The sequence below is a fragment of the Diabrotica virgifera genome, chromosome 1, assembly GCF_917563875.1.
Source record: "Diabrotica virgifera virgifera chromosome 1, PGI_DIABVI_V3a".
NCBI lineage: Eukaryota > Metazoa > Arthropoda > Insecta > Coleoptera > Chrysomelidae > Diabrotica > Diabrotica virgifera.
Window position 1 is genome coordinate 195,503,959 of NC_065443.1, and position 7,178 is coordinate 195,511,136.

At 32.0% G+C, this 7,178-nt stretch overlaps 1 long non-coding RNA gene across 1 annotated transcript; it reads left to right on the plus strand.

The window, feature by feature from the left end:
- Positions 1-795: 795 nt before the first annotated feature.
- LOC126879001 (uncharacterized) lies at positions 796-2,302 on the plus strand. Its single transcript, XR_007695933.1, has 2 exons — positions 796-1,006; positions 1,485-2,302. It is a non-coding gene; the product is annotated as an uncharacterized LOC126879001 (long non-coding RNA).
- The last annotated feature ends 4,876 nt before the right edge of the window (positions 2,303-7,178 follow it).

Consider the following 7,178-nt stretch of genomic DNA (forward strand, 5'->3'; position numbering starts at 1 on the left):
TATCACTCCAATCAAACAAATGTCATATTCTTATGCCTCATCTACACATCGGCAGACGCGTCCGCGGACGGCATCTGCGTATGCATCCGCAGATGTGTAGATGGAGTAATTTGATCATTTGTTATTTATATATCACGTCGGCGGATGCGTCTGTGAAATATCCGATTGTTGTCGGTTTTCATAGCACAGATCAAAGGGTTTCGGTGCGAACGCCCGATGCCTCTTCACACCTCTGACCGCTACGACGCATTAGTTTTCGCAGTGAATTCAAAGTAGATATTGCGTCACCCGAGAATTAACACATACTGAACGATTTACAGATGTGTAGGTACAGATGTGTGGTCATAATGTGTAGAGGAGGCATAATGTTGATACTCTCGGAGAGAAAGTATACTTCGGCAAGATTTGATAGACTAGGTGTTCGATATCTGCCTTTTATTTCAACAAATAGCATATTTTGGATCATTTGACTATCGCCTTCCATTTAATTATTGATCTACTAGTTTTAAATTAGATTATGTTAAGATGTTTCTGTTAATTGGTACCGTTTCTCAAAACTTGTGTAGTAGTTACGGTTCTTGTTTGCATTGTAACGATCAGTATCCCTATCGTTACTATAAGATTCATATCTGTAACTATTAAGTATGCAACCAGGTATACGTTCACTCGCATAGAGTGTAATCTAAACTTGAGCCCATTATAATTATTTTGGTTGGTAGTATGGTTAGTGAATTTAACATTTATTCGTTGGTTCATGGGTAAATGACAATTTCCGCCTGTTGACAGGATGGAAAGAAAGTGAAAGTTGATGGTTACTTGATCTTCGGTAGCCGTCTGCAAATGATGTGATTTTCCAGCGACCGGTGTCTAGCCATTTTATTTTATTTAGAAAATAATTATTTAGTTGAAAAGGAATGCATTTAAGTTGGAAAGAAGTTTATTTTATGGTATAAATTATGGTGAGAGTGCTGTTTTAGTTCCAATATCGGAGGATTCTGGACATTGGGTAAGCGCCATTTTTTGTTCTTGCCAAGGGAAAAAATGACCATTTTCTCATTTTCAATACCATACTTTAGGAAAATTGTTATTCTGTAACCATCAGGTCTTAAATAGTCCCTATAACTACCAAATGTATGTCCTCTACGGAGAAAAATCCTTTAAAAAGTATATCTCCAGTTCAAGGTAATTTCTGACTTAATGACATTTTCCTTTACTTTTAGTTTTACGTCTGTAAAGAAATCCTTCTTGTAACATCCAATTTTACAATCATATTTCGCAACAAGTAATCCTTAAATAGTTTAGTTTTTCAAATGTCTTCACATGGAAAAAAAATCAAGGTCAATCATACTTCACCTACACACATCAGTGATTCAACTTTTTGTTTCAAGTTTTTCTACAAACTTTTTATAAATACCTTCCTACATACCGTGTTTCATGTTACTCGAAAGAAGTAATATGACTGAAAGATTTTTGTTTTCTTTTAGTCGCTGGAGAATAGAAGATTTAGTCAAACAGAAATAAGAATAATTTTTGGGAAAGAGTGGGAAATTTTGGGACATATTTGGAAGTTTTGATTTTATTGGAATCTTGGTTTTTATGGAATTTATTTTTGGAATTCGCCGATACTGAGAGGTATCTCCAGTTGGTAACAAGGATACACCTCCCTCCTAGGTTGAGGAACACCGCAAGCTACCTTCCTTGGGCCTCTGATCATTCCCTGGAAAGAGTTGGAGAACCCATGGTCACTTGGTAGACCGGACAGGTTTTTATAAGTCAATTTGATTGTAATTTGTTTTAATAATATTTGCACTTTTACCTATTTTTTTTTTGTTGTATCAATAACTTAATAATCCTAATAATAGTATACCTTCATTTTCTTAAACATAATTAAACTATACAATAATTTTTCAAAAATTTTATATTTCAAGGTTAGCTCATTTATTTTAAAATAGTAGGGGGGGTTATAAACTATCTGTAAAGATAGTGTGCACATTATCTCAGTTTGAATCCTTATCGAAACATTTATTTCATTGTCAGGTATTATACTTACGTTTATCACCTCCGAACAGATACGATATTGTCAGCCAATATTGGCTTCTTCATTAACAACAAATTTGTACATACATTTTTACATTAATTAACTTTCATATATAAACCATTCATTACATATTTTTCACATATTGTAAAAACCTGTGTTATCAACAGGAGTGTCATAGCTTAGTACGTCCGGTTTAGCTAGTGTATAAAAATTGTATATAGGGGTTATAGGTTTGTTTCATTAAATTTGTTAGTTGTACCTAAATATATGTTTTATTTCCTATAAATTCGCATATCTGGATAAAAGTAATAGTACTATAACAGTAATAAGTAGATGCAGGCAGCAGTATAAGTCACTCGGTGAAGTAAAATTCACCAGGCGCCCTCTTCCGTACTTCTAAATATCTTCTCGGTCAATATTTCTCTTCTTTTCATTCCTTTTTATTTTTAATTTATTTGCTTGAACACTTCAGTACTTTATTAATTATCGTCTTATTTCGGGTGTGCAAATTCGGCCTGATCCTCTCCTGAGTCACACAAAAAGTCTCTTACATATCCAGCTAGCCAGCTCAATAACACTTAACAAGCAATTAAGCTACTCCTTCAAAACTTATATCTATTCTTCCACATCACCTACAGATTTGTTATAATTAACACCCTATTCGTTACAGCATGACTAGTTTCTTTCTAATTTTTGATTGATTAGTATTTTTGCTCTTATTAATCTGTGGCTCCATACTGAATTTTTTGACTACCATTACACCAGTCACAATATGTCTCTGGATACCATACGACAAAATATTCATGGCCTTATTAATAATTATTTTTTTAATTTTTAGCTTACTAATTTCTCTTTTGGAAACTGTATTCTTCTGTAACTACAAAAAGACTAATATGTCAACCTTCTTAAAAAATAAACTTTTTGCGTTTCCAAAGTTCATTAAATCTTCTTTAAACAAGCAAGAAATATTCAAACGAATCTCCTTCTCAATATATCAACCAAATATAATTACTTTTTGTCATTTTCCAGTTTCCCATTCGAATATTATTAAGAGGGAAAAATTTCTGATCCAAAAAGTTTCTTTTAAATCTCCGTTGCTTCGTCTCGAGAAATCTTAAATTAAAATCTTTGATAAATTTCACGGTAAACGGAGTTCCTGAAAACCAAACAACAAATATTAACGAAATAAGAAATGTATACCTACCTGCATCTGCTCGTATTCTTTTCTAATTTACTTTTTTTTTCTGTCAAGAAAACGGAGGTCAAATCTGATATACTTTAATTTTAATTCGATTTTTTGTTGAATGTAAATAGTATATTGTACAACAAGAGAGAAAAAAAGACATATTTCTCACGAGCGCAGAAGTTCGTTGGCACGAGCCGAGGTACAAGATGCTTGCCGCAAATCGAGCGAGGGAGAAATATGTCGTTTTCTCACGTGTTGTACACTGTACTTTTTCTATGGATGCGTTTTTGTCAAGAGTTCAAACTTCAAAATTAAATAATTTAGATTCTTTTATTTAGATTATATGCCAAAATGGAAATAAAATACACATTATACACATATGTAGGTATTTAATATTCTTAAAATTTATATACTTTTATTTATTTAAAATTATAGTTACCAGTTATATTTGAACAGTTTTGAAAGGTAATTTTTGGTAAGTTTTGATTTGACAAAAATATTTGTGTTTGTATTGTGCATTTTACCATGGAAACCGCGATTCTCCGTATGGAACCCGTGAGAAAAATATTTCTCACTGCAATGGCCGACTTTTCTCACAGCCTGAGAAATTGTTCGCGTTTTGAATGTATGTAAGTAGTGAGAGAAGTTGCACATTGTATAGCATCCATATCCATAGAAAAAAGATATAGTATCCTTATGTACTAAAATGTCTAATGGAAACACAAAAATAATGTAAGTTGTTTGTTTGTTTGAGTCCTAGCGACGTAATAATATATGTTCAAAAGGATCATAAAAGACATAATGATTTCAATGAAACTAAAAGGAAAATTATATAAAACTGCTATGATGTACAATGTTATGCGGTTAAAAATAAAGAAAAACAATCAATCCTTGTGGCGAAGGTGAAATTAAGAATATATAATATACATATTATTGTGGATCAATCTATCAATCAAAGATAGAATAAAAATTTTAATTTTTTTAATATAACGTGGGCACATAAATTTAATACACCCTGTATATTTATTTGTAAATATTTATTAGAAGTTAGCTTTCAACGCAAAATGGTTTCTCCTTAATGAATTTTTCCATGAAGAATATTAAAAACATTTTTGTAAATAACAGTGAAGTAAAAGTTATTTAGGATTAGTATTTTAAACCGATTGTTTATTACGGGAAAGATAGAAGCCATAGGTAATTAGTTCTTAGAAAATTAAGGTAAAGAAAGTTTGGAATTTTAACCTTTTTGTTTAACCCCGAGTAAATTTTGTAGAATTTCCCGAAAGTAATTAGTATGATGGTAGAAATAATTTTGAAAGTATGAGTGGGTTTTCGAATGAAAAAAAGAAAGGGGAAAGTTTTGTTTGAATGTTGAGATAGTTTTGGAAAGAGGAATTCATTGTGTTACCGGCATCCGAAAGGGGCAGTCAAAAGTTTTCGTGAGTAGTTCAGCAGCAAGTACTAGTGTTTTCTTTTGATAGGGGGAGTAGCCGAAAAGTGGTACGAGAGACAAATAAAATCGAGAAGAAATACCTCTTTGATTATGTACAGTCCAAGAGAGTAAGTTACAAGAATTATCATTATAAAAATTATTTGTGACACCAAGTAAAAAAGATACTTGGGTATCAGGAGATTATTGTTGAGAGAAAGAGAGGAGAGAGTTTTGGAGTTTATTGAATGAGTACTGGCAAAAAAGAGGCCTGGCTTGTATTTTGGAGAAATAGCTGCTGGTATATTGCTGGATTGTTTGCTGAGAACGGAGAGGGCTTTGTTTGGTAGCCTAACATAATCAACAAGGAGGAGCTGTTTGGGTCAAGAAGAGACATAATTGTGTGTGAATCAAAAAGGTCAGTCAATAACCTATGTGAAACATTTTTTCTTATAATCAGAAGTTAAATTTTTTTACGTAAAAGCATATGCATTTAAGATTTCAACATTTCAAAAATTTAATAGGAAGTATAAGTAATTTGCGAATACCAAATTTGTTTGTTTAGCTTGTTTTATTAATGGTATCAAGAACAAAGCGATAAATATTTGTTTGAATTAGATTAATTTATATGGTAAAAGTTTCTTTTGGACAGTTATGCCCACAGAATTTAATTGATAAATTTACAGAACTTTGCTTTTGATAATAAAGGTAATTGTAGGCTTTTATTTATGATTTTTCTATTTATTTCCTTTTCCTATTTTATCCCGATAAGGATCAACTAAGAGATACTGAAACCACGAGAGAAGATAAGTATAACATAAGATAATTTAGACATTTTTTTTATATTATAAAAAGGCACCCTGAGATTCTATCTTAATTTTTATGAATGATTTGCGTTAATTAAATAATTGATCAAGTAAATAATAATTAATATCAAAGTAATAAGAAGCAGATCATAACAATATTTATAATATAAAGTATATTATATTAAAATTATCTTGCGATAGTGGCGCCATCGGGCGGAGAGGCTAAGTACTAGTATTATCGGACCACCACTTACTAGTGGTAGGGGAGCCCAAGCGGGGATTTTGGCAATTACTCGAGCATGTCAGATTATCACATGGGGAGAAACCTTGTATCCTGTAGATGTACCTCTACCATAATATATTGGCTCTTAATACAGGGGATTTAGTTAGGGGGGGGGTCCGAAAAAAAATCTATCCTTCGAAAAACTCGAAATCGTCAGATTAAGATAAGGTAAGTTAAGTACATGCAAAACAGTGTATTTTTCAAAAATCTGACGATTTGAGCAAGGAAATGGGTGAGTCACCAATTTTCACAAAAAATGCGAATAGTTCGCGAAATGAACGTCAGATCGAAAGCTAAAAGGTGCATGTTCAACATTTTTCGAAAATCTATCGAATGATACTAAATACGAACCCACACGGAGAGGGTGGGGGTTAAATTTAAAAATTTTAAATACGAACCTCGCGATATTTCGCGAATTGAAGATCAGATCGAAAAACTGACAAAACACGTATTCAATATTTTTGAAAAATCTATCAAATGGCGCCAAAGACTACCCCCACAGAAATGGGGTGGAGGGTTACTTCAAAATTTTATATAGGAGCCCCCATTTTTTAGTGTAGGTTTGGATTCCTTATGTAAAAATAAGTAACTTTTATTAAAGACATTTTTTCGAACTATGGATAGATGGAGATATAATCGGAAAAAACGATTATTGGAAATGGAAAATTAAATTAAAAAATGAAAAGTCCCCACTTTATGGAAAATTTTACTTAACTTTTTTTTTGGTTTTAGGACCTACTCTTCACAACTCGATAGGTGCCCATAACTCTCGAGTAACTGCAAATTATAATGGAATTATAATAACTACTCATAAAATAAAATAAAATAAAATAAAATAAAGCAGTATTTATGTTCAAATTTTTTTTCCTCTGATTCTGGCCTTGGTTTAGAACTAGAACCTTTAGCCACGTAATTGTATAACTTATCACTAACTCAGGTGTAATGTGTAGTGTGTGTGTTGAGTAAGTGTCTTGTTACTTTGCAAAATCGACGTCATTGTCTTTGCAAAGAGACGCTAATTGTATCCGAACGTATGCGGTCCCTTCGGATATTCAAATTAACTTTATTTATTAAACTATCAATGAATGTCATACGACTGTCAAAATTATTTACGGCATTATTCCATTTTGGGATCGCATGGATATGACCCAATATACCTTTTGATTTTATAGTATCACCTACCTAAAGCTAAGCTAATATACAGAGTGTCATAATATAAAAGCACTTATATTTGACATATACTATTTAGGGAGGCAAAAGTAATTAAAAACCAAGTTAGGAGTTGAATAATTTATCTTTGTATTATTTATAGGTAATCTTTACGAATACTAAATCGATATTCTGCACACATATTTTTTGCACAGTAACACAAATATGGCGGCGGTTTCTATCCACAGGTGGGGTAAAAATCAAAAATGTGCTACAAATATCACTAA